This window comes from Melospiza melodia, chromosome 3 (assembly GCF_035770615.1).
Source record: "Melospiza melodia melodia isolate bMelMel2 chromosome 3, bMelMel2.pri, whole genome shotgun sequence".
In the NCBI taxonomy this organism is placed as follows: domain Eukaryota; kingdom Metazoa; phylum Chordata; class Aves; order Passeriformes; family Passerellidae; genus Melospiza; species Melospiza melodia.
In genome coordinates this window covers 101,152,308-101,177,139 of record NC_086196.1, presented here as the reverse complement: position 1 = coordinate 101,177,139, position 24,832 = coordinate 101,152,308, and the positions used below count along the sequence as shown (strand labels likewise).

Genomic DNA, 24,832 nt, shown 5'->3' with positions numbered 1-24,832 from the left:
TCAGAAACTCTGAAATCTAAAAAGCTGAATCTCTGTATTTTTTTTCTGAGAAGCCGAAAGCATATTTTTTCTGAAGAGACCAACTGCAGTGGATTTCGTGTTAATTTAATGCAATTAAAATTTAAAAAGGATCCTTAATCTGAATATAAAAGAGAGTGCTTTATTGAAGTTGACTCTGAACTCACAATAGGTATATACTTTTAAATCTGGTTTTATGATCATGTTTCATTCAAGTGCTGTTAGACAACAAAGGAATTGTGTTTCCAAAAAAAGGTTGAACAGTACTGATTAGCATTGCAAAGTCTGCATTTAACAAGATTAGTTTTTTAACTAAACCAGTATATTTTAATTTTTTATATGCATGGATTTAACGTACATGGTGAATAACATCTCTTTATAGAATTTTAAGTATTTGAGACTCATTATTGTTTAAAGAAAAGTTGCTGACTTCATCGCAAGTGTAGCCTAGTAAAAATGGGGCCTGGAATAGTAAACTGTTGCAGAGTTGAGGCAGACACTGGTGACCTTCTGACCTCTGACTTTTACTGGAAAATGATATGCAACATAAATTCAGGGGGCCTTTTTTCTTTCAAGTATGTATACATATATATTCCAGTGTTGTTCACAATGCTATAGTTGAAGTGGTGTCAGCTTGTTCATTAGAGCCCCTTGCTTTTGGAGCAAACTTTAAATCCATTGAGGTTTTTTAAGGCTGAGAAAGCTGCTTCAAAAATGAGCTTTGAACTAAAATGTGGGGTTTTTAGAGGGTTTTTGTATTCGTTTAGGGCTGTTCTTTTATTAGACGGATGTGCGTGTGTTTATGCGGATATGTGCGTGGACAAAACAGCTGTGGGGAGCCTTGCCAGAATGCTCCTAGACCGTTGGAAATTGAGCATAGTTCCTGGTGTACTTCTAAAGATTTTCAGACTTTATTTTCTCCAAAATGTGGCATTTTTAGTAGTCTGGAGTGCTGGTCGTATCTGATGCCTATTGCCATCCTGCAATAAGTTTCTAGAAACGGGCGTGCTGCAGCCTCAGTCAGGAAGGGTTTTCGTAAGTGAGTTTCAAGCCTGAGTCCTATGAAGTATCCACAGAAGGACTTGTCGGTGATGCTTTATTCAGTTCTGAAACTGTTCCCCAAGCCCCAGTGGTTTATTTGGGCTGGGATTGCTGCCAGTGCTTGATAGAGAACTGTTTTGTGAAGAAGGCTCAGTGCATTAAAACTGTCGAGAAGAGTAACAAAAGTGGGAATTTGATAGCTGGAACTCTCAGGTCAAGTTTCAGAAAGAAATTTTGGAAAAGAGATCCTGTCCTGGGAGTCTCTGTTACCAAGGCTTGCCTTCAGGCTACTTGGCACCTTTGGAAATGGCATTGTTTTTGAGGAACAGGAATGTGGTAATGGTAGCAGTGGTCTTGCTGAGCCTTGCTTTATGTCTTGTTTACATGAAATGCTCTGAAGGTTGAGATTGTGGGGGAATCTCATTTGTTTAAGCACATCCATGCCTGCGTGTACACCTTCTGTAAAAAAAAGCTTCCATAATGTGATTTTAGCATTTCCCTGCGGGGAAGAAGTGAAAAAATACAACCCTGAAGGACTGAAATAGAAGACAACTAAAAGATAGCAAATATCCTGCCTCTCCCCAGCTGCATTGAATTTCCAGATGCTGTGATTTGGTGGCTTTTTCTTCTGTGGCCTGATGTTAGGAGTGTAACATTGTGGTTAAACCCCTGTGTTCGCCACTGCTGGGTGCTTTTCTTCACAGCAGAAGGAGCCATCATGGCACTGCCATAGCAGCCAGGTTCTGTGGAGGGGTGGCAGCAAAAGGCTGGGGACCCACATGCTTGTGCTTGCAACCATAGGAGTTAACTCGAGATGCATGCGTTGCATGACATATATTCAGTATATTATGAGCTTCCCTATTTTTAGGAGTTTGTAAAAGTTCCTTTTGGTTCCTTCCATCTGTCAAGATCACGTTTGCCATTTAAAAAAAAAAAGGGACAAAAAAAAAAACAAATCTGATCACCAGAAATAAAACCTTCAATAAAACTCTCTAAAATTGTCTGGTTTCAGGTTTTTCTCACAACCTACTTCCCTCGTTGGGGTAGGTAAAAGCACCTTCTGGCCCAGGTTTGCAACCTGTCTGAAAGTATCACAAAGGTGTTAAATGTAAGCTTTGCATTTTCGGAGAGGCACAGACTGGAATGCGTAAGCCTTTAGCAAGACTTATCTCCTTAGTCCTTAACCCAGACTATGTTAAGGATTTTTTTTGGACTTTTTGGAGATTTTTCTTCATTACCTTATTCACTACAAATCTTGTAAAGTGTATTTTTAACCTATTTATGTCCCAGTATAAAACACCCATCAAATGATTGCCTTGGCAATCAGGAGAGATGGTCTTTCCTGTAAATATTTTAAAGTCTTCTTCAATGTCTAAATTTATTTACTTAGTAAATAGTAATAACTCCCAGCTGCTTCGATCTATTGCAGAAATCCATATTTAACTGCTAGGGACCTGTTCTGAGGTCTCGTGCCACTGAACAGCAGGATATGTTATTGCATAGTACGTTGACACAACCTCTTCTAAAGGCCTGGTATTGTGTCATCATAGGGCATAGTTATAGTACAGGAATGCAGAATAATATTATGAAAAAGTTTTCCCGTTGCTCTGAACTTAACAGGAAAGGCCTTTGGAGGTCTGTCTCCAAATGGTGCTAAGAGATCTGAATTTACATAGTGGAGAATCAGTTCACTAAATCCTATTTAAAAGAAGAGAAGCAAATTCTTATGTATAGGCAGGTGATGCTGAGCTCATGGCAGCACTATTTTATCTTACTTCCTCTTGTAACGTCAAAAGATTCCTGTCTGGGATATTGAGAGATGTGTTTTGTTTGTTTTTCAAATAGTGAGACCAGGAAGATGCTGAACAAAGCCTTGGTACAGTCACTTTTAATCCAGAGTGGAGTTACTAATTTCCCATGTTTAGCTCTCCTACACAGCTTAAAAGAAAAAGAAAAATAATCCATCAGTGTCACCTTATTTGTGTGTATTGTTTCCCTCTTTTTTTTTTTCCCCCAAGCCTCAGCCTGCGTTCAAAGCATTTTTTTAACCTCCAAATAATTGCTGCTCCTTCAAGCCAGGAGTAGAAAGCAGCGATATTTCTTTATAAAAACGTATCAATGGCTGCAATGGTTTATTTTTTTCAGGGTTTTGTAGGAGTTTGAGCAACCTATAGGCAAAAAGGCAATCGGGTTTATTATTGCTGGGAATCTCCAGGCGGTTGTTTGGAGGCTGCAAAGGCAGGCAGCAGAGCTGGGAAGAGGGGGAGAGAAGGGCCACATTATGTTCCAGATGACTGAGCAAGGATTTATATACCAGCTTGCCTTTTTTTTTTTTTTCCTTTTTTTTTGTTTTCCTTTTTTTTTTTTTTTAACATGGGAGAAGAAAAGTAATAAGAGCGGGGAGGCATTTGAAGCGGTCAGATGGCCGATGACTAATGGGATAGGTGGGCAGGAGCCCTCGGATTGGGTGTCTTAATGAGCACATTTCGCACCGAGTTTGGGCTGCAGTTCCCCTTCACCTTTGCCCTTTATTGACCGAACTGACACTTCATTTTTCACATACTTCCAATTATGGCTGAGCTTAAGTGTCGCCCTGCCTCCTTTCTTTCTTGCCTATGGATGGCTTGAGAGTGGCTAAGGCCACAGAAGATATTTTAATTTGAAAAACTACCATAGCAAGGCAGGTTTAGGGTGTAACCTGAAACTGCTGTCACTTGGCAGTTTCTCCGATGAAAACAAAAGTTTTAATGTTTCTTGTTCAGCGCTTCACCACCAGTTCCCTGCCTGGTCTGTGGTGATGTGGGGAATTGCTTTGGGAGTGATTGGGTTGGTGAGGGTTGTTTTCCTCGGGGTAAACCTGTTGTGGCACTACAGGTGTCACGGGCGGGAGTCACTGAAGTAAAGAGGTAAACCCAAATGAAAAGCAGTGCTGTGCTTGAGCGGTGGTTCCTCTTTCCTTCTCAATGCAGCATCTTCTCAAATGGGTTCTTGTGATGTAATGCCCTGCAATGTCCTTTGCTGGACTTTTCCCCTTATGGAAAAGCAAAGCATAATCGTGCTTGCACTCCTCAAGCCTTAGGCCAATGTGGATTTTTTGTTTTGGTAATATTTAATGCATGAATGCAGATTTGAGTGTGGCCTGGGTGTGAAGCTTTGAGAAGTGGCTGAAAATTATGCTGGGAGAGGCTGGTGGGATGAAGAGGTGGAAAAATCTGCAGTCACCCCTTTGGTGTACAAGGAGAACCATGATATATCTCCCACTGCTCAAGCCTGTGTGCATTTCCACGTGTGCTTTTACATGCAGAATCCTTCCAGGGCGGAAATGTCTGTTTGCTTTCGCAGGGCTTAGGGAGTTTCGGAGCATGCGGTTTTCCTACCAAATGTGGATTCTGTCGGAAATAGTTGGAATAAGTTTTGCTTGCATGGGGTGGGTGGGTTTAAGAACAAAATAGCTGCTGTTAGACCTTCACTTCCCAGCAGCACCACTGGATTTTGCGGCGTGGTTTTCACTGCTGGCTCTGTCATGTGAAATTTGGGTGAGTAATGAGTGGGCATGTCACCTGTGTGCCACTGGTGATTGCTTTACATTTAAATACCTGAAGACTATGTTGACAATATTTACATCCAAACAGAGGGCCCCAAAACCACAGAAGTATTTATCTCAAAAAAAAAAAAAAAGTATGAAGTATTACCTACTTTATTATGTAGCCCTCTGGCATAGTAATGGCATGGCATATTTTTACTATAATATGGTAATAAAAGAATATGTAAAAGGCAGACAAAGGTTCTGTCTTTTCACTAAGGTGACCCCTGTTACCAAGTAACTGCTTTACTTATGAGCTTATTAAAAACTCAAAAAAAAATGAGCTTTTCATACTTCACAGGCATTGATGTGAAAATGAGCTGTCCTACGAGTAGTTTTCTTGATCATTTTTAGAACAATTGATTAGCCAAAGAGCCGCTGTCATTAGTTGACATTGACTGATAGCAATTTGTCACAAGCTCCGAAGGTCAGCCAGGCAGTGGAAGCTTTGGCTTGTCTTTGATTGACCTTTTCTGATGCCATTATCATGCGATCGGTTAGACTGGATGTGACCCTCGATTAGAAAAGACAGGGCATTAGTCAACAGGGGCTGCTCCCTGTGTTTTTTCTGGTGCTTTATGTGTTGTGAATCCCGAATTAAGCGTAATATGCTTGTTTGGAAACGGAGCAGTGTCAGTTTTCTTGCTGAGGCTCTGCCATCCCCTTTTCTTTTCCTGCTTTTCCATCAAGCAGGCAGAGCTCAGTTTGCTTTAAATCAGTGTGAGCACCTGTGCCCTCTTCCTTTGATGTGAGATACAAGATTTAAGCCAGGCTCATATTTATCTGAAACTCTTCGTGTAGGTGCATATTCTTCAGCAGCACCAGCATTAATTATTTTTATCTCCCCAGAATCATGTTGGTTTTTTTTTAACAGTGATTGAGTGGTTGAGGATTATGCTCATAACATGATGTCAATTTATCATTCTGCTCTAAAGCCGGGGGGCGCGAAACTATTTTTTTCCTCCTTCTAGTTTAGGTTTTTGATTTTTTTGTTTGGTTTTGGGTTTTCTGGTTGGTTTTTTTTTTGGTCTCATCAGCCTGATTCAGCTGTTAAACTTAGATTTCAGCAGTGTTAAGTCTATGTGCCTCAGCTAAGCAGGGCTGTACTTCCAGAATGGTGCATGGGAGCAAGTTGTTAGTTAGGAGCGGGTGTCTGTCATGATTTGAGCATTAATCTATTCCTTGTGTCAGGTTTATTTCAGTCATTTGCATTAGCTTAAATGTCTGTCATTAACAGGCGTTTTTCTTTTAGGTATGGCAAAGCTAACTTAAATACTTATAAACATTGCTTGTTTTCCCTAAATTGTGGGTAACATCATCGTAAATGAACTCTTTTCCTTGTAAAAAACCTTCCTTCTTTCTGTTTGCATTTCAGGGGAAACCTGAATTTCTCTAAGTACCAACTTGTTTTTCAGGTCAACCCCCAGAGATAATAAGCAGTTCAAAACCAGCAAAACCATTTCAGCACGGTTTAATGTGACTTTTAGTCAGTCTTTGCTCAGGAAAAACTTCCAGGTGGGAGGGGAGCAGAGAGAGATGACCATGTCAGGAGGCAGATCTTTCAGGCTGAGGCTACTGCCATCATTGGCAGAGCAGTAGGAGGGAAAAAGACTTTGGAAACTGTTTACATTTAAAGTGGCTATGGAAATACAAATATTCCTGACTTTCAGCCCATCTCTATGGGAGAATCCATGTGCTGGAGTTTTTATTGGTTGTGTGTTTTTTTTTTTTTTTTCTGTTTTCTTGGCAATTTTTTCCTAAGTTCAGAAATGTCCACCCATTAAACATCTGCGTGGCTATGCACAAGCCCATGTATACATAGATGTGTATATAAGAACATGGCCCTGACCCTGAACTGAGAGCATCCCTTGGCTTTTGCAGCCCCAAAGTTTGTCTGCGCAGAACCAGGTGTCTTGCTGAGGGCAGGATCTTGAATATGCCAAACAGGAAACAGTGGTGGAAAATAATCACATTGCTGAATCGTTATCTTGGGCTGTTAGCTAAAATATCTGGTGTAGGACTGAAGGGCATCTTGCTTTCCTCCTTGGATGGGGCAGAGGGAGGTTTGGTTTTCTAAGAAGTTGTAGAAATAGATTTGAAGTTTTTAGTGTCCAAGATGCCCCTTTCAACAGTACTGGAGTTGAGGGTCTTCAAGATGGCAGATAGGAATTTTTTTTTTGGTTGCTTTATTCAGATATGATGTTTGGTTTCCTACACACTCTGGATGTTTTCACTTAAGTTGTGGTGGTTCATTGGAGCTAATGAGCTTCCCATATGGCCCCTATTAAAGGCCATCTTAGTATTCCCAACTTAAGGGTTCTGTCCCATTTGCTTCTCCAGGTTTTGGTGTCTTCAGCTGAGTCTATAAATCTGATGTAGGCAGAGTGAGACTTTGTGTGTGTCATTAGCCTCTTTAACTTGGAGATTAAAAAACAGAAGTGATCCCGAGATGTTTATTTTGAGTGACATTTTATCACAAGGAGTATAAACTCATAAATATGCCGTATTTCTGGATTAGTGATGCAACAGGGTGTTCCATTAGGCTGCTTGGCACAAACCATTTTCCTATCTCTCACATGGAAGGCTGGGAGGGGAAAGATGACTGAGGTTGGAGGAGAAGTGTTTAAAATTAGTTGTGTATGGAGAAAGTGGGTGCTTGTCCCATAATACAAGAACTAAGGGCGGGTGTTCATGGCACAGGAGCTGTTCCAGAGTCTTGGTAGGTTTAAAACAAACAGAAATGTTTTACATGTTGGATTAAATTTGTTGCTGCAGAAGAACATTCTGAGGAGGTCAGCAGGGGACAAAAAGAGATTAGACCAGTTCATGGAAAAATAGGTTCTCCTGTAGCTATTAAAAACCCTGGTCCAGATGCAACCACTGGCTCAGGAAGCTGCCCAAGTGCTGATTGTCAGAGCGGTGGTGCAGCTGCTTCTGTGTGCCCCCACTTTCCCTGGTGTTTTCCTAAGCACCCCTCATTGCTTGTGTGACACACCACCACAAGACCCACTTAATTGGACAGATGTCCTCTAGCTCTTGTGTTCAAATAATTTCTTATAATTCAATTCAGGAAATACTGCATATTTTTGTTTATCCCTTTTTTTTAAAGGCTCTTGCTAATGCTGGCATGCTTTTGTTGAGAAGAAAGTAGACATAGCTTGTATTTTCTTGCCCTTATTACCCCAGTGGTGGGAATGTTTTGATGCTATTCATTCAAATTTGACAGGTGATTGCTTCTGTAAATGAGTGCACTCAAATCATAATTGTTGCAACAGAATTGTTTGATTACCTGGCGGTAGCCTCTTTCTCTGTGATAGCTTTTGGATCACCTGTTTGCTGAGAGCATTTGACAGTCCTCATGTTTATTACCCAATTGAATGTCAGTAGCAATTGCAGCTAAAGATAAACGAAAATGCAAGTACTTGTTGACCTTGACTTTTTTCCACAAGATATTGGACTTGATGGCTCTATTGCTGTTGAACTGATAAGGGTTATAAACAGTAGTTGAGGGAAAATGTTTTATTCCCAGCGGAAAATACCACACTGCTGTGGGAAATGGCATCTGACTAGCACTCTTTGCCAAATTTGCTTGGTTCACCTTCATTTAGACTGTGGGAAAATAAAATCCAAATTTCCCCTTTTATGACTTTAATATCTCTGCAAACATGAATTCCTGTGATCTTTGTAAAGTTTTGTTGGCAGACTGTGCCAATAAGAGACAGTGAGCACGAGACTTCGCCATGTTTTATGATGTGCTATAATGAGGATTCTCAATTCTTCCTCATTTTTGGGCAGATTTGATAATTACAGGGAGGGAGCAGAGCTTTCTTCTCCTATTCCATGGGAAGCTTAATATGTCTATAAGTGACAAAGACTGGGAAATGTGTGGCTGTGGGTGGATATTGTCAGAGTGGGGCTGTGCTGGTGGGAGGACAGCCTGGGGATGAAGGCCAAGTTATTGCAGGGATGGAGGGATGGTACTTCCATTGGTCAAGTTTGCACCCACTTCTTCAGGCAAGGTCCCACATGGGGTCCTTTGCAGATTTTTGGTAGAGGCAGCTGATCTGGTGCTATGCCTCCCAGCTGTGTTTGGGAAATGGGTGAGAGGGATGAACTCCCTCCCCTACCAATTTTCCTGCTGTAACACCCTATATTACATATATATACATATATATATATATACATTTATTTATTTATTTATTTATTTATTTATAATCCTACTCTAATATGAATCCTGAAAAGAAGACTTCAATGGAAACAGGAAGGAAGCAGGCAATAGGCTTTGAGATCTTTCAGGATGAAAGTCACTGTCTAAACATTATATGTAAAAAGCGCAAAAGACAGTGGAATTATGTTCTTTAAAAACATAAGTCCTTCTTGTCTTGGGAACTGCTCTGATAAACTCTGTACAGTATTGTAGGAGCTTGTTAAAGCTCTGAAATGCAGGATTAAGCAGTGCTGTAGCAGTTAGCAGAGTCAGACGAGTAATCTTATTCTATTGTAATTTTTTTTAGGTAAGATTAAGCTGGCATTACATTATATGTTTGTGGGCGAGGGGCCATTCTTCAAGGGATTAATTAATAGGATCAGCACTGTAAGATGCTGACATAATTTTTTCTAGGCACATTGATGCACACAGGCTTTTATTATTACTATTCTTTTTTATTTTTTAATTTCAATTTTAAATTCATGAATGAGATTGGGACTTTCTCTGGGCAATCAGAGCAGTCTGGGCAGCTTGCAGCAGTGGTGATGTCAGAAGCACCTGTCATCCTATAATTCATCAGGGACCACTTCTCACTGGCCTGGTGACCCACTAGTTGGTGACATGAGAAATACCACAGGGAGATGCCTGATGTCCCTTCTACCCAAGCTGGGCTGGGATCGTAGGGCTGTGACTAAGCAAATGCCTGACACTGCTCTGGCAGGCCTTTGAATGAGGCTGCTGTTGGTAAAGTCTTCCACCTTTCTGCTTTGGCTCTTTAGCCATGATACCTCCTCCGTGTCGCCTTTGGTTTGACGTGCTTGAACTTTTGCTGCTCAGGCCTGGAAGGTGGGAAAGGACATGGGAGAGCACGGCTGGGCACATGACGTGCAGTGGGAGCAGTGTGACATCAGGATAGGCACTGCCAGCCTGCCTCCCGCTGTAGCTTGGGAACTTCCCCATCATAAGGCAGTACCTCTGGCATCTCATAGCCAATATATAAGTATTGATGTATTTTTATATTAAAAACTCATTTATCTATTATAAATATTATGAGTATTTGTTTGTTTGTTTTTCCCTTGAGTGTTTAGAATCTCACACAGATTTTTGCAGTTGCCCTTTGATGAAGTGCAATTTGAAAGTGTGGGAAAGAAGAAACAGCATATAAAAAAATAAAAGTACAGTGGGGACACCTCTTCAACTACTCTTCCCTTAGTCTTTAGTTTTCTTGGGGCTGATTCTGCACCATGGGTGAGAGATGGCCCTTGCATCCCTAATACTGCCCATTGTCTCCAAGTTGTAAGTACATCTTTTGCAGAAGGAGAGAAGACCTACTAGAAGACACCACTTATGCCCTTGGAAAAGACCTAATGGTGGCAGACATACCCTAACTTATTCTGAAATCTTCCCCACTGCTCTGAATAGCAGTGTCACATGGATGTGTGCTAAATATATTCTGGAGTCTGTGGTGTCCCGACGGACCTCGAAGAAGGCATATCTTAGCTTTCTCTGGTCAGCAAGCGAAGGTCATGGAAGCAAGGCTTGGAGGATGGAGAATATTTTGTTGGTCTCATTGCTGTGCCAAGAGAATCTCCTCCCTTTCTCCTTCCCTGGCACAGCACTGAGGGAGGAACCCCACAGTAGAGTTCCTGCTTGGGGCCCTGGATTACAGCACATGCACTGCATCAAATGTCTTCCTAAAGCAGGGGAAAGAGGGAATGAGGTCAGCATTAACTGAACAGCTCCAAGTTAAGTGTCATTTAAAATGGGGTTAAAGTTTCAGGGCACTGTCACGTCAGAGTGTAGCAGCTTCTTGCTGGAAGAGCAGGGGATAAGTTGCAGGCAAATTACAGCAAGGGGGAAAAGAGACAACAAAGTGGAGTAGAAATGTTGTGTTCATTCTGTACTTCTCCTCCATTCCCCACTTAGCAAAGCATCTGTTTATCTCTCCTGTCCTCTCATCCTGCCTGTGGCAATGAGAATGCCCCAGGAGAGGCTTTTGTGCAGGATCCTGCCTGCTTTCTTTTTTTTTGTATCTGTCTGCACTAACCCTGTGCAAATTCTGCATGAGGCCAGCTGTGTAAAAACAAGAACAGTGGTGATGTTAATTCAGTACAACTATTGGATAGACTTGGTATGGCTTTGTATTGTAGTTCTGTAATGGGCTGTAGGAAAGCAGAAGGATGTTCTATTGATGAGCAGGCTGAGCCACAAAATCTTTGAATGTCACTCTATAAATATTTATTGTTTGTGTGTGTGTTTGTTCATATATGTGCTTGGACGTGACTACTTCCTACTACACTTTTTTATTCTGTCAACCTGGCAAGAAAGGTGGTAAAACCAACCCTTGTGAAGCACAGGGCATTTTTAGAACCTTTTAGAGCCTTTCAAATTTCTTTTATGAGGAGTGTTGTGCTAAGTTCCTTGGTGTTACAGCTACAAGAAACAAATTAGGAAGCAGTGCTAACATTAGTGTCTCACTACATATTTATCCAGCTAAAAAACCCCTAAGGTGGCCATAATTTACCAGACTGAAGAGCAGAAAGGGCTGGCACAGCCTCCTTATCAAGAAATGTAAAGTGATGACTTGCTTTAATTTAATCCAAAAGATGTTGGTGACTTGGTTGAATTTAATCCCAATAAATTAACCAGCTAACAGTCTGCAGGAGGAACATGCTAGTCATGACATGGGTATATCAGCTCTTCACCACCATTAATTATGTTGCATCACTGAAAAGCAGAATATGCATATTATGCAATTTTACAGCATGGCTTTCCATACCTAATATATTAATATAAATTGGAATTGCTTTGTACAGATGACTTGAAATGCTATGTGTTACCAATATACAAATTTTATTTACAGTTGCAGTTGGTGTATGTGAAATGACAGTATTAGACTTAAAAGTGCCTCTCAAGTTGATAAATGCCAACTTGATACTAAACACATTAATACTCAGTTAAAATTAGCAATCAATTTACTTGGATATTGGAGGTTAGCCAGGGATGGATCTGAAGTTGTATTAGGTATATCGTACTGGTCTGAATACATCATATGCTGTTGCAAAAGCATTGTGCTAATTTTAGCTTACAAAGAGGATGAAGATAAACTGCCTGCTGCTAGTTTGCCATATGCTATCCTGGTGATAATATTCAAGCTGAAAATATTCTGCAGAGAGTCTTATTGTTTCAGTAAAAGAAAAGTGGAACAGAGTTAAGCAAATTTCTGCTCTGTAAATGTATACAAAATAATGAAATAAAACAAACCTCAAATGCTGGTAGATGAGATCTGTGAAATTTGTTTTGGGTTTATTGGCTTTCATGGGAGTCAACAATTTATTTTACTATATATTTGATCCAATTGTATCCATTTCTCCCATGTAAATCTTAAAATCAATCTAAATAAAAATCGAACTTTGTTCTGGTAGGCAAAAATATAGTCTGAGTTACTCCTAACTAGTTAAGCCTCCCATCCTTCAAGTTTGGTACTGCTGAGCTGATTTTTCATGAGCTTCTCCCTTTGCTTTGTTTATTTAAAAACACAAAACATATTCTGGTTTCCATATGGGGAGGATTTTGCTTCTGTGTGTTCAGTGAGGAGCATTTGCCTTCTCCATCTGCCCCCGTGGCCAGGAAGGGGGTGTGTGAGGAGGGGTGCCCGGGCCCCTGGGGTTGCAAGGGCTGGGGGGAAGCTTTGCATTAGCAAGTGGTGAAAAGCTTGACCTTCGAGTGACCTGGGTCAAGCAAACCCCCTGCCGAAGTGTCCCATTTGGACACGGATACCTGTGGGGTGAGGGAAGAGATAAAGAAAGGGGGAGGAAGATAAAGTAATCCCATTGACCTGGGAACTTCTCAGATATTACAAGCGAGGGAACATCAGGAATAATAAAAGAGCGACAATATTTGCCTGCCCTCTGTATCTGTGTAATGTCATTTCCAAAGGGCTGGAGTAGATAATAGCAAATGTGCTTTCAAGTATCAGTTCAATCTCTTGAAGTGATGGGGAGGACTGGATGCCCTGATCTGATGGGTGCTGGAGAGTGTAATACAATCCTCGTCACTGCAGAGAGAATTGTATAAATGGACAAAGATCTGCTGATTACATCTTTTGCTAAAGTGTTAAGTAAAAGATCTGGCTATAAGAGATGACTAGTCTACTATTGTCTGGTCTTCTGACTTGTTTTTATAGGGGTTTGCACAGGAACAAATACCAATTACCAAAATAAAAGCAAGCGGTGCGGCCTGTCCATATCATGGTAGGACACATGCTCTTGAGTCAGCCTGGGCAGGAAGCTTGGCAGGTCTGTCCCCCACCATTGCCATTGCATCTTTATCTCTCTCCTTCATTGTTTGCCACTGAGTGCTTGAAATTCCAGTTTCCAAGTAAAAACTTCCTGTTTCTTGCATTTACATTCAGTTTGGTAAGACATAAATTTAGTTATCTATCAAGGAGGGCTTTATTTTTTTCCTCTCTCAAGTAAGGCAAGATAGGAAGAAGAAATTAATTATGATTTGGTGATAAGAGGTAGAATTTTGCATTTTCCCAGATTCTCTGTGGCAGGAAGTGTGAGGTTGTATTCTTGTGATAAGGGGATGGATGGGAGCTAAATTCAGCCTTTCCATCCTGAGTAATTTTAGAAAGAGCCCTGAAGTCCAGATCTTGCTTAGAAACAGAGATGGGCATATTCAGTCTTCATTAGCCATTGTTTCCTTGCTAGACCATTGCTGCTTGTAAGTTTTTACTGTTCTGTGCAGTATTTAAAGCTAAAAGTGCACATATTCTTGTAGTCATCTCAATCCTGTATTTCCCTCTGGAGAGTTTCTTTCTCTCCACTGACTGTGAAGGGACTCAGGGAGGACTAATCACCTCATTCACTTAGCTGGGCAGTCTGACTTAAATGCTTAGAGTGAGGAGGGATGAAAATGTGCTAAAACTTCCTTTAGGAAGAAAATGTTTGCTCTTTGTGGAGAATCAGAATAAAGTGTCTTGTACTGCTGAAGATTAGAGGAGTGGGCTCAGGTATTGTATCTGTAGGTGAGTCTGTCCTCTGCAGCTCCTGAGCACAGTGGTCTGAGAATCTCATGACATTTGTTGTGTTTGAAGACCTGCATGGGTAACTGAAGTGTTCAAAAATATTGGCGTTCATAGAAAAAAAAAATACATATATACTTTAAAGCAAAAAAAAATTATTTAGAGGGGGTGTTAGTGTCTGTATTCCCATGCCTAGCTGTCAAGAAGCCAGGATTCCAGCTTTTCCTAACTTCAAGAGGTTGCTTGTTTTATTAGTGCATACGTGGTTTTGTTTGAAGGTTCTCATATGACTGGGAACTGAGGACTTAAATATAAAACACGATGAATGGGGCTTCTGAAACTGTGTAGCTGTGCTTTGCTCAGCCTCCAACTAAACATCATTGAGGTCTTGCATGAGATGAGAGGCTCCTTGAGGGAAGCCTTGAAGCAAAATCTATTGCTGAGTTGAGGTGGTAGGAATGGCTATATTAAGCTTTGTTGTGCTGTTTGGGCACAGGGTCCTTTGGCACAGGCATTGCATTTGCCAGAATTTCTCTCTGTTTTTAAATATAAAATCAGAATTTAACCTACTTCTGCTCCAAACTAAGAAGATGTACATTGGTCCATTTAAGTGTACTTATAGTCATTCAAAAAGGCTCATTTTTCCATTTCATTTTTGTGGTTGTATTTATAGCAATCCTGACTAGCACATGAAGTAGATAGGTAAGGGGTTAATAATTTTTATGCAGAATATTGAACTCTTTTTTCCATTTTGAAGTCCACTTTGGATGCTGTCCTGAAAAATATCTGTGAATTGTACTCTGTGTCCCCACTGTGCCCCAGAAACGTGGAATTTGGTGAAATTCAGGGCTTGCTTCCTTGGAGGCTGTGAGTACAAAGCCTAAGGGTAGTGCTGGAGGTTTGCAGGCGTGGAGGGAGGGTGGGTTACTGGCAGCAGCAGTGTGGGCTTTCATTCAGCGCCTTGTCAGCTTGTCTTATCTGGGATCTTGGGGGATGGCTCTCTGGGGTGAACCAGGGAAGGGAGCTGAGTGAGATGTTTCCAGGATTGTCCTGGCAGAGGCTTGCTTGTGAGTCGTTCTGCTTGCTCTGCAGGAGTCATAACCAGCACAGATACTTGCAGTGCCTTGGAAAATTGGGCTTTCCAGCATGTTTTTTGGCTGCTCTGAGATTTTCACCTCCTTCTTTGCAACTCATGGAATCTTTGGATGTGCACCTGTCATCTTGAGCCTCTCCTTTCATGCTTTTTGGTGAGGTTCATGCGCAGCTTTGAATACGCATGAAGTCTCCTGGGCTGGCAAGGGGTGAGCAAAGGATAGCTTCCCCATGATCTTACAGGCAATTGCCCTCTCCAGGTCAATATTACCTTGTTCAGGTCACTGCTGAGATCATATTCATTGCAAATATGGTGCTTATGTCAAAGTATCTCCCTTAGAAACTGTTAAGTATAGGTGAGAATGCTTTTCAGCTGAACTTTCAATTTCAACCTATGATTATAGATGAAAATCTGCTTCCTCATCTGCCTCAGCCACAAATCGCAGGTGCAGCTGGTCAGGCATTTAAAATTACAGAATTCAGAGTTGCTTTGCATAGAAACCAGCATCACGATTAGCAATGGTTCAGAGACTGGCATTGTTGGGAACTGCTCAGATGATTTGCAGGTATTTATGAAAGCCTTTTCCAGTCTCAAGAGAATCACCTGTTTTGGCATCAGTGAGTACTGTTCCAGAATTGTGATGGGAAAGAGTGCAGATCTGTGACTCTGATTGCTTTTCTGCCTGATAAGCCTTGGTGACCCAGTCTTCAGGCTGAGACACTGGCCTGCAGATCCTAAGGCATCAGCCATACAGCAAAAGTTGTGTATGGAGGAAGAGAGCAGCTAACACACTGTTGGAAAACTGTTTTCTCAACAATGAGTTTATTAGAAGAGACTCATTCAGAGTGGAAGCAGGAAATACTATTTACTAGGATTTATTTGTGTGCTCCAGGATAATTTGAACACAGGTTTTCAGAGATTTTCTTTCTTTTTACACACATCTAAGAGCAACTCTAATATGTATATATATTACAAAGCTGTCCTGACCTTCATCAAAATAGTCTGCTAATGTTTTGCCTGCCTTTATCAAATTGCAGTATGAAAGAACCACTCTGATTCATATTTTTAAGGGATGTTATTCTGACCTCAAAAACTGATACTTCCTTAGCCAGTGCCAGAAAGCCCTTTCTGTGGTTGTAGTCCCCATCTTTTCAGCAATTAAGACTCAGGTGGCATCAGAATAACAAGTGATTTTAATAGCCACTTCAGGCACCTCCGTTTTGGAGAGGAAGCATGCAGAGCTTCTGCAGAGCCTCAGAGCTCTGCGGTGTGACCTCGAGTGACCAGACGCAAAAACCAGCGCAACTCCTGAACGGAAAGGTCTGCATCATCCAAACTGTGCTGACTCTTGTCCAAGAACACACTGTTTACCTGTTCCTTCCAAACTGGTCAATTTTCTGAAAGGCTGAGATGTGGGTGCTGGGGGATTTCTTACTTATCTCGGTGCAGCTTGGCTGGTTTTCACAGAGCTGCTCTTCACTAGCTTGTAGATGTACGTTGAGGATTGTGTTTTCTGTGTTGACGATTGAAGCTGGACATTCCCACTGTTGACCTAAATTTACTGCCTCTTTCATGTCTGAAAGTATTTGTATATTAATTTGCAAATGTGCAGGCTGACCATTCCAATCAAAAGCAACAAGACTAACCAGTTAACTCCAAAATGCATCTTGCTGAAGGCAATGTCTGAAAACACATTGCCATGAGCATGAAGCAGCCAAGCTTCTGTCTGGCCTTTGAGATGTGTACCCAGACCTTAATGAAGGGCGGGGTTTTCCTTTTTCCAATAAATAGATTTTGTTTGGAAAGGTGAGAGGCAGAAAGAGAAAATGTATTTTCACAGTCCTAAATAAAAGGCTATTTATGCCTAATACATTGGCAGGATTATTCCAGAGTAATTTGTCCACAAGAAAATATGATCCTTGTGTCACTGCCAAGGTCAGAGAGACCTATGGTGATCTGCAGAGTAAGTTCAGGTCACTCAAGTTAAATCTGCCCAGGGGCTGACTTAGCTCATGCACCACATTTTTTCCAAGATTAATAAAAGCAAACATCTTCTATAGATGAAGACAGAGCTAAAACTGTGGTCAGCTCTCTCCCTGGAGCCAAGGTCTCCTGCTTTTCCGTTCTCCTTTCCAGGTTGTTCCTTTCATTTCCTTTCCATTCTTCTCTTTTCCTGGCGTTTACAGGATGCTTAGAAAAGTCTGTCTTTTCCTTTATGAGGGAACCAATGCCTATAAAACCTTCCCTGATATCTGCATGGACAGGAAGGACATGGGGACGTTGCTGGTGTTTGACCCGGTGCGGTGTTGGCTTCTGTGTGTGTGTGGTGTGTCCTTGCACATCAGCTGAGAAGCACATCCTGAAAGCTGAAGTGAAAAAGATGGGGTGCACAGCAGAAATACATTTCTTGTTAGCCTCAGCTGGGAGGGTACCATCTGAACAGGATGTTTGGCAGTCAGGAAGGTGAAGCTGGTTTTGTAGGCACTGCAAGCCTGTCTCAGGAGGAGACAGATGGAGTGGTGAGCTGGGCAGGTAAGAGTCCTCTTCCGCCACTGTGGGTGGAAGGGGCAAGGCAAGGTCCTCAGCCCTTTCAACAAGGATGTGGTTGTTTCATCAGAAAAGCAAGATTCTTCTTCCTTGTGGTCTATACCTGCCATGGGGAAGCTGATGCCTGTGGTTTCAGCCTGCTAGAACCTGAGGTTTTCTTTAGCTTCCTTGGTTATTCATTCATGTCATTTAAAGTACATAAAATAACCGAAAGCTTTTACAGTTTTTGCTTTCTACACATTTCTACTGCTGTTGGTCTTAGAGATAATGACAACTGCCGTGAGTTGAAAAAGAAACCAGAAATAATTTTGGCTTACTTTTTGAAGGATGTAAACATTTTGTTTATTTTTTCTTAAGATATGGATGGCTTTTTGCTATGACCCAGCTTTGCTTTGGTCTGTGGGATTTTGGTTAAACACTCTTGTGAAGTCAAAGAGGTGAGCTGGATATGGCTGAGTTAACTCCTTTCTATCATTCATCTCTCTCACAGCTGGAACTGATGCCATGAGATGTAGTGACATAAATAATAATCAAATTCTGGGATGCACCAGAAGCTTGTCCCTTTCCTCCTATCAGTTTGCCTATTCAAGGTAATTCTAGGCAGGTAATATCTAGAAATATGTAGTGATGGAAAATGAAAGGAAAAAATAGAGTGAACAGGCACCTGTAGGTGATATTCAGGGAAAGTTTTTAAGTGTCCAGCATTGATCTGACTTTTCTTTCACCTTCATTGTGTGTTTTGGACTCTAACATCTGTTTGTTCCTGGATGATTTGCATTTGGATTTGTTGTCCGTTTGTTTTAATTTGGAAAAAATCCACACCTTAAACTGTAGCTGCACTGTAAATCAAACATCAAAACACCAGAAGCTGTGATCGAAAGTCGTAGGAAGCCAAAAACATAGCAGTGTCATGAATACATTAAGTTGGAGCCTGAGGGGATGTGCTAACTTAGTAGGACCGAAGTTCCTGAAAGGACTGTCACTGCCTGTGTGCCCCTAGGTAGGGACCGTCAGGGGAACTCAGGACCTGAGCCCGGTGGCCAGTGGCCAGCCACAAGCAGCAGAGCCAAGACCACCTTCCCATCACTGTTATTTCTCTCAAGGGCTCTCCAAGCCCTCTGAATTTTCAGGCTCTGCCATGGGGGCTGGGTTCCCACCAGCCACCTGGATGTGCCCTGACCTACCCCTCAGTACCACCCCACCTCCACAAACCCAAGGAATATTTAAGGGAAAAGTGCTTGCAGTGGAAGAAGAGTTAGTGGCCTGATCACCATGGTAGTCATTGCTTGATCCCTGTCATCCTTTAGAGTCACAGAATCTGGGCAGAGCAGAGGGCAGCAGGAGCTGTGTGAGTGGCAGCAGTGTGCCTGTTTGCTGGCCATCAGACCCAGTGTCACCATGCCTTCACATTAAAGCCTGCTTCAGCATTGATTTTTCCTATTGTGCCTTAAGTGCTACCTCATCACAGCAAATCTGCTTTTTAAGCTGGGAGAGGAGCAGTAGTGGAAGAAAATTTTATGTGAGCTTGGCTCTGCCAAATGTGCTCCTTTTGGCTTCTCACCCCCTTCCTGAGGAGCAGCCTCCCACTGTTGTCACGGATACTCCAGAGGAACCACCTTTTGCTGGAGGAGCATGAACAGTGGAGTTAGGATGCTGGATAGCAAGGAGCAGTGGGGAAAAACATTAATTCTGTGTATGCCCTTCCCTTGAAAGGTCTGGTAGAGGGATGCATGTTTTATAATTCAGGGGTTTTTCCTGAGTTTGTTCTGTGCATGGTAGCATAAAATTTTGTCTTTGAGGGGCAAACCAGGCTGCTTCTGAGCATCCCAGAAAGAGCTAGGACAGAATGAGGGGAGGAAATTCATGGTGTAGTCCAAATGCCATCCATTCAGTTCATGATTGCAAATGTTTCTTATAGTTCCTTAGAAAACAGGAGTATAATTGTTTTGGATCCAACTCTTGCCTCATTCATATGAAGCCCAGGCACTAGAAGATTCACAAGTCCCTGACGTTCTGAGCCTCTCTGCCCAGTAGTTTAGGCCAGCAGGCATGTGGACCTCAAGTTGAGGTTCTTCTGAGTGGACATGGCCAAACCTCTTCCCTGCCCTCTTCTCCATAGCTGTGAGATACAGGGTAATGCAGTGGGAATTACCAGGTTGCCTCGTGAAGGTTTTTGGAGTAATACTCCATAACAAACCTAAATTATCTTCCTTTTGCTTTAAGTACAAGGAAATAATTAATTTGTGTCATGGGTTTAAAGCCAGATGTTTTTTCACTGGCTGCCCAGTCAGCAGGGTTCAGGGGCTGGGATTTGCTGGAGCAAGTGGATCTTTATAAGGCTGTGTGACGTGATGGTTGGTTTTTAGCAGTGGCGGTGGAGATATTGTTACTGTCAAAAGAGGAAAGGTAGGTGAGGTGGGGACATTTTATTCTTATCACTTTTAGAGCTGCCTTTTGCAGTTGCAAAGTGACAATATATGTCACTGTATGTGGGGAAATAAGGGTATGTGATGCAGCCATGGCATGCAAAGTGAAGTTCAATGTTCGTTTTCTTTCATTTGTGTCTTGGTTTTTATTGTCAAATGATGTAACTGATGGACTAGGGACAGGGAAAGTTTTTTGGCTTTGATGCTACTTTAAAGTGGATGGCAGTAGAAGAAAATACATTGTGTATCCACGAGAAATTTTTTACTTGACACAAAGCACATGGCAACTTCCAATGGAAAATATCTCATGTGGGTTTGGTAGGTCATGAATCCTTGTTTGAGCTGCAGTTAGACTGACCTTCTCCTGTTCATTATGGCTGGGTGACTCTGGTGGCCTAGGGGATCCAGCTCTGCAAAAGAGTACTTGGGGCATAGTTCCTGCAGTGCAAACTGCAGCTTGGGCCAGCACTGATTGGTCTTGCAGTACCCAAAGTAAAATGCTTTTGTTTGGTTCAACAATCCCAAGTATTTTGTCTTGTCTTGCCCAACATTTTTTTTTAAACTATTTTTGATAGAACAACCTCATTTTGAATTATTAGGACAGTGTCAAGGTTCTGGCTCATATTTTCTGTTGTAAAATTGGAAATCTACAGTGTCTTCTCTGGAGCAGGCATCCTCTGTAGTAGGCATGTAGGCAGGGCACAAGGCAATTTAGCTGTGTTTAGGGAAGGAAGCCTACTTAAATGCTCCACATAATAAACTGTTTCTACAGATAACACATCCCTTAGTTTATACATAATATGCTTCTGAACTTAGCTTTGAGCCTCTTATAGCTGCTTGTGCTCAGTCCAAGAGTCAAGTGTCTTAGGAGCTGGATAAACACAAAGATAGAGCCAGTTGTTAAGGAGCTGTAGAGATTTACAGAAGTTGACCTCATGGCCATTTGGGGCATTACTTGGGTGTATTTCCCCCATGGTGGAGTTGTCCTGTGCTCCTGCTGCTTCTTGTGCTCCTGCTTTACAAGGAAGTAAGTCGGATGGAATCTAGTGGTGGATTTACCCGTGTCTCAGTTGTGTGTAGTTGACTTTTCATGGAGAATGCAACTGATGGGACTAGTTCTCCTGATGAGGTTGGAGAGGACAGATTTCATAAAAAAGACCTGTATTTGAGCAAAGAAAGGAAAAGCAGCTTTTCCCAAGAAGTTGTAGAGCCATCATGGTGGCTTTTAGGTTAGGGGAAAAAACTCCCCAACTTTTAAAGCTTTTTACCATTCTTGGTTAAAGCAGGATGTTTTTCTGTTTAGCCAGATACTTTTCTGTAGGGTATTTGCTTCCAACTGCTCAAAAGTAAACTTCTGTTGCTGGCAGCAGAAAGTTGTTTGCTTCCCATACAATGAGTTGCTTTCTTTTTAGTATTTCATTTGGTGATGCACAGCTCCAGAAATATGGCACAACTTACCCATAATAACGTAGTTTTCTGCACCTCATGAAGAAGTGCTTCCTGGTGCAAGAGAAGAGGTTTCCTGCATTTCAGCAATAAAAAGCTGCCAAAGAAATGGAAATGAGTAAAATCTGTGCGTTTTGCCCCACTATTTGTCAATGCTGTTTTTACTCTTTGCATAGACAACTGATTTGCTCATTGCTTGCATGAAGGGTATTCAAGTAAAAAAAAATGGTTGAGTTCCTAGAAAAAGGTGCTCTTGTCTCTGAAAAACAAAATACAATGATTTAAGAAAAAACTTTGAAAGTTTGTGAAATGCCACAGTGTAATTTATACTTCTCCAGGTTTCACTATTTGCGAATATTTGTGTAGGATATTTTTGCAACTGTGTCCTTTAGTATCTTGTAAATATGGATGCTATCTGTGACTGACAACATCCCACTGTTTATGTCATGATCTGAATCCTTGCATGAAACATGTACTGCATCTCCTTAAGAGATTTGTGCATACTCAGGCACGTGGTATTTGTTCCTTGCTAATCCTCATTTCCAACCTTGTTGTTCCTCATTAACTTTTTATTAAGTATATTTGAGGAGGCTTTCTCCTAAAGGAATATGAAAAAAAAAGGTCCCTCATCAACACCACTTTTCAAATTCACAAGCAGAGCTACATCATCATAGTAAATTATTTTTTGGGCATTCTGTAGGCCACTCTGTGCTGAGGTGATTGCCATTGACCTCAGGAGCTCCAGGAGTGGGTGCTTCTTCACATCTGACAATCCATGGATCCAAAATAATAGAAAATGCTTTTCCCAGTAAAGAAATTCCATAGTTATTTTATGTTTTCTGAAGTACATTTTTTGGTAGTCCCATTCTCATGCTTTGCTTGGGCATTGGCAGATTGAGAGCCATCAGTGAGTTAATGTTACATATGCAATATATGCATGTCTGTTTAAATTTTAAAATTATGTGGTTTGGGGAAATATTCTAAACTTAATGGCCTTTTAATGTTAAAATTTGTGTTTTTTCTCAATTGATAGGTACAGCTTGGTGTAGCAGCTGGGCACATACCCACAGACTGTGTCAGTGCCTTCCAGCTCTCTCCTGGCATACCTGAGCACTCAGCCCCTGTGCTGCTCAGCTTGCCTTTTTAGCCACCTTGCTCTAAGGAGGAATGATACTTCCTGAGTGGTGAACTTGTCCTTCAGTACTTGTGGACGTGAATAATAGCTGCACTGATTCATGTCAGAGTCATTTGGGTGTGACTTCTGCTCACCACATTCCTGTGCCAAGTTGGTTGTGTCTGAAACAAATTGAAAAATATATACATATAAAGAATTCCCACATTCTTTGGTTGCCCAAATCTGTTCAAAGCTGGTGGTCTGAAATGATGATCCTTGTTCTATTTCCTGTGAACATATTCCCTCTCTTGCTTCACAGAAAAGTTTATTGCATCTGTGGACCTGCTTTTTTTGAGAATTTATAATTTTGTACCTTATAGGAAAATGTCACACATAAACCTAGTTTGCTCCATAAAAAGTTGTCATGGTGGATGTGTGGGTAAACTGGAGTTTTGTTTCTGTAAGGGATAACACAGGTAAAGCTGTGGAAATCACAGGAGTTACTCTAAATTGGTATATGACACAGAAGAAAGGTTAAGGAAAGCAATTTTGCCACTTACAATCTCTCTAGTATATTATGTTGCTTGAAGCTAATGAATCTTCCTTTCCACTTACTTGGAAAGGTTACTGAAAAGTTTTTGGTTCTTGGAATATTTAAAAGAGAAAGGAACCAACAGAGCTGTGGATGGACAGCTAAACATGGATGGACAGCGAGCAGTTAAATACTTAGCTTTGGCAGTTTAAGATTTCTCATACTACCAGAAGCAGGAATTTGAGGAACTTGCATTTAAATGATTGCAAAAAATTATGATAGAATTAGGGGAAAAAAAAGACAATACTGAAAAGACCATTAATTTTGGGCCATCATGTTAGATGTTTCAGTTCATAGCACTGAATGCATTATAAATCTATTACAGAAGTCAACAGGTTTTGTCCAAACACAGTGTATATTTAAATTATATTAGCTCATGAAATACAAAAGTAAATGCAAACTGTGAAGTTCTTCTAGGAGGCAGAAACTGTTTTTAACAGGAGACATTTGGACACATACAAATAAGTTGAACATAAGGAGCTTTTAGTCAGTCCACTTAAAAGTTGCTCCAGGCCTTTCCTAGGGCTTCTGGGTGCACATCTTTAACATTTTCTCCTGTGAACTCCTTAAAGCGGTGTATTTAGATTCCTGTGTAGAACTGGGCTGTATAAGCTGGAAGTGTTCATCATATTGTTTGGTATACCTCAGCAAAGCCGGTGCCCTGCTCTTCCCCTCTCCCAGAAGATTGAACACTAGACCCCAAAAGCCCTTTCAGATGTCCTGTCAGAGGAATGGGAAGCAGACTTGATAGTAGGACAGGGCTATGTGGAGTGAGAAATAAGCTGTTACACCTGGTGAAGGTACTTTTAGTAAAGCTGTATTTGGAACTTTGATACTGAAGGTCCATTAAAATCATTTGAGGATGGTCATCTAAAGAGCTCCATGCAGAGGCATGGGTTTTGTAGTCAAGCAAAAGGCTAGAGTTTTTAGAACATCTGAATTTCCCATCCTTTCAGAAACCTCCATGACTTGGGATTGGGAATATTTATGTCATATCTGGGCAGCTTCGATGGTTGAGGTTTGAGAGTAGATTTGGGAGCTGGAGTGGCTGAAAGTCGCCCAGCTGTGCCACACTGCCAGACTTCCCAGTGTCGCGGGGTGATGACATTTACCTGGAGTTTGGTGTGGGAGTGAGGGAGAGTTTGAATCACCAGTAAACTCCTGCCACAACCATGGCTGCTGAAGGCAAGTGCCTGTGCCAAGTTGCTCTCCAGAAGCACCTATTTTGTCAACAAAGGTTTATAACATATCATCCGGGACAAAGAGAGCATTACCCACTTGAGGGGCTGCTATAAAGTCGCTTGCCCTTTGCTGCTTCTGCCTCTGATTTTTGGGGGAGTGGGAGGGGAAGGGAGGTTGTAAGGCACGGTGACAGTGGAGAGGGGAACGCAGTGAGAGGAGCCCCTGCTGGCATGGCCAGTCTGAGCCATTCAGCAGGGCTGAATACAATAAATGCTGCTTTATCCCTTCTTGAATGGAACAAGATAGCACAGCCTAAATGCCTGGGTGTGCTTAAATAGGCAACTCTGGGATGCTGGAGTTGAGGGCGTTTGAAATTGGAGCTCCCCAACAGCCAGGGAGCTGCCACAGGTCACCTGCCTTGCTCCGTGGGGATTGGCCCGGGTCTGTCAAGAAATCGTCCATGGACGAATTGTAGTACAAATTCCTTTCTCTGTTGGTTGGCCTCTTTCACTAGACCATGGCCTATAAAAAATTGTGTAAAAACAATTCTTAAA

At 41.6% G+C, this 24,832-nt stretch overlaps 1 protein-coding gene across 5 annotated transcripts in view; it reads left to right on the top strand.

Moving 5' to 3' along the window:
- MEIS1 (Meis homeobox 1) overlaps positions 1-24,832 on the top strand; it is a 106,941-nt gene that overhangs the window by 27,396 nt on the left and 54,713 nt on the right. The window lies entirely within an intron of this gene.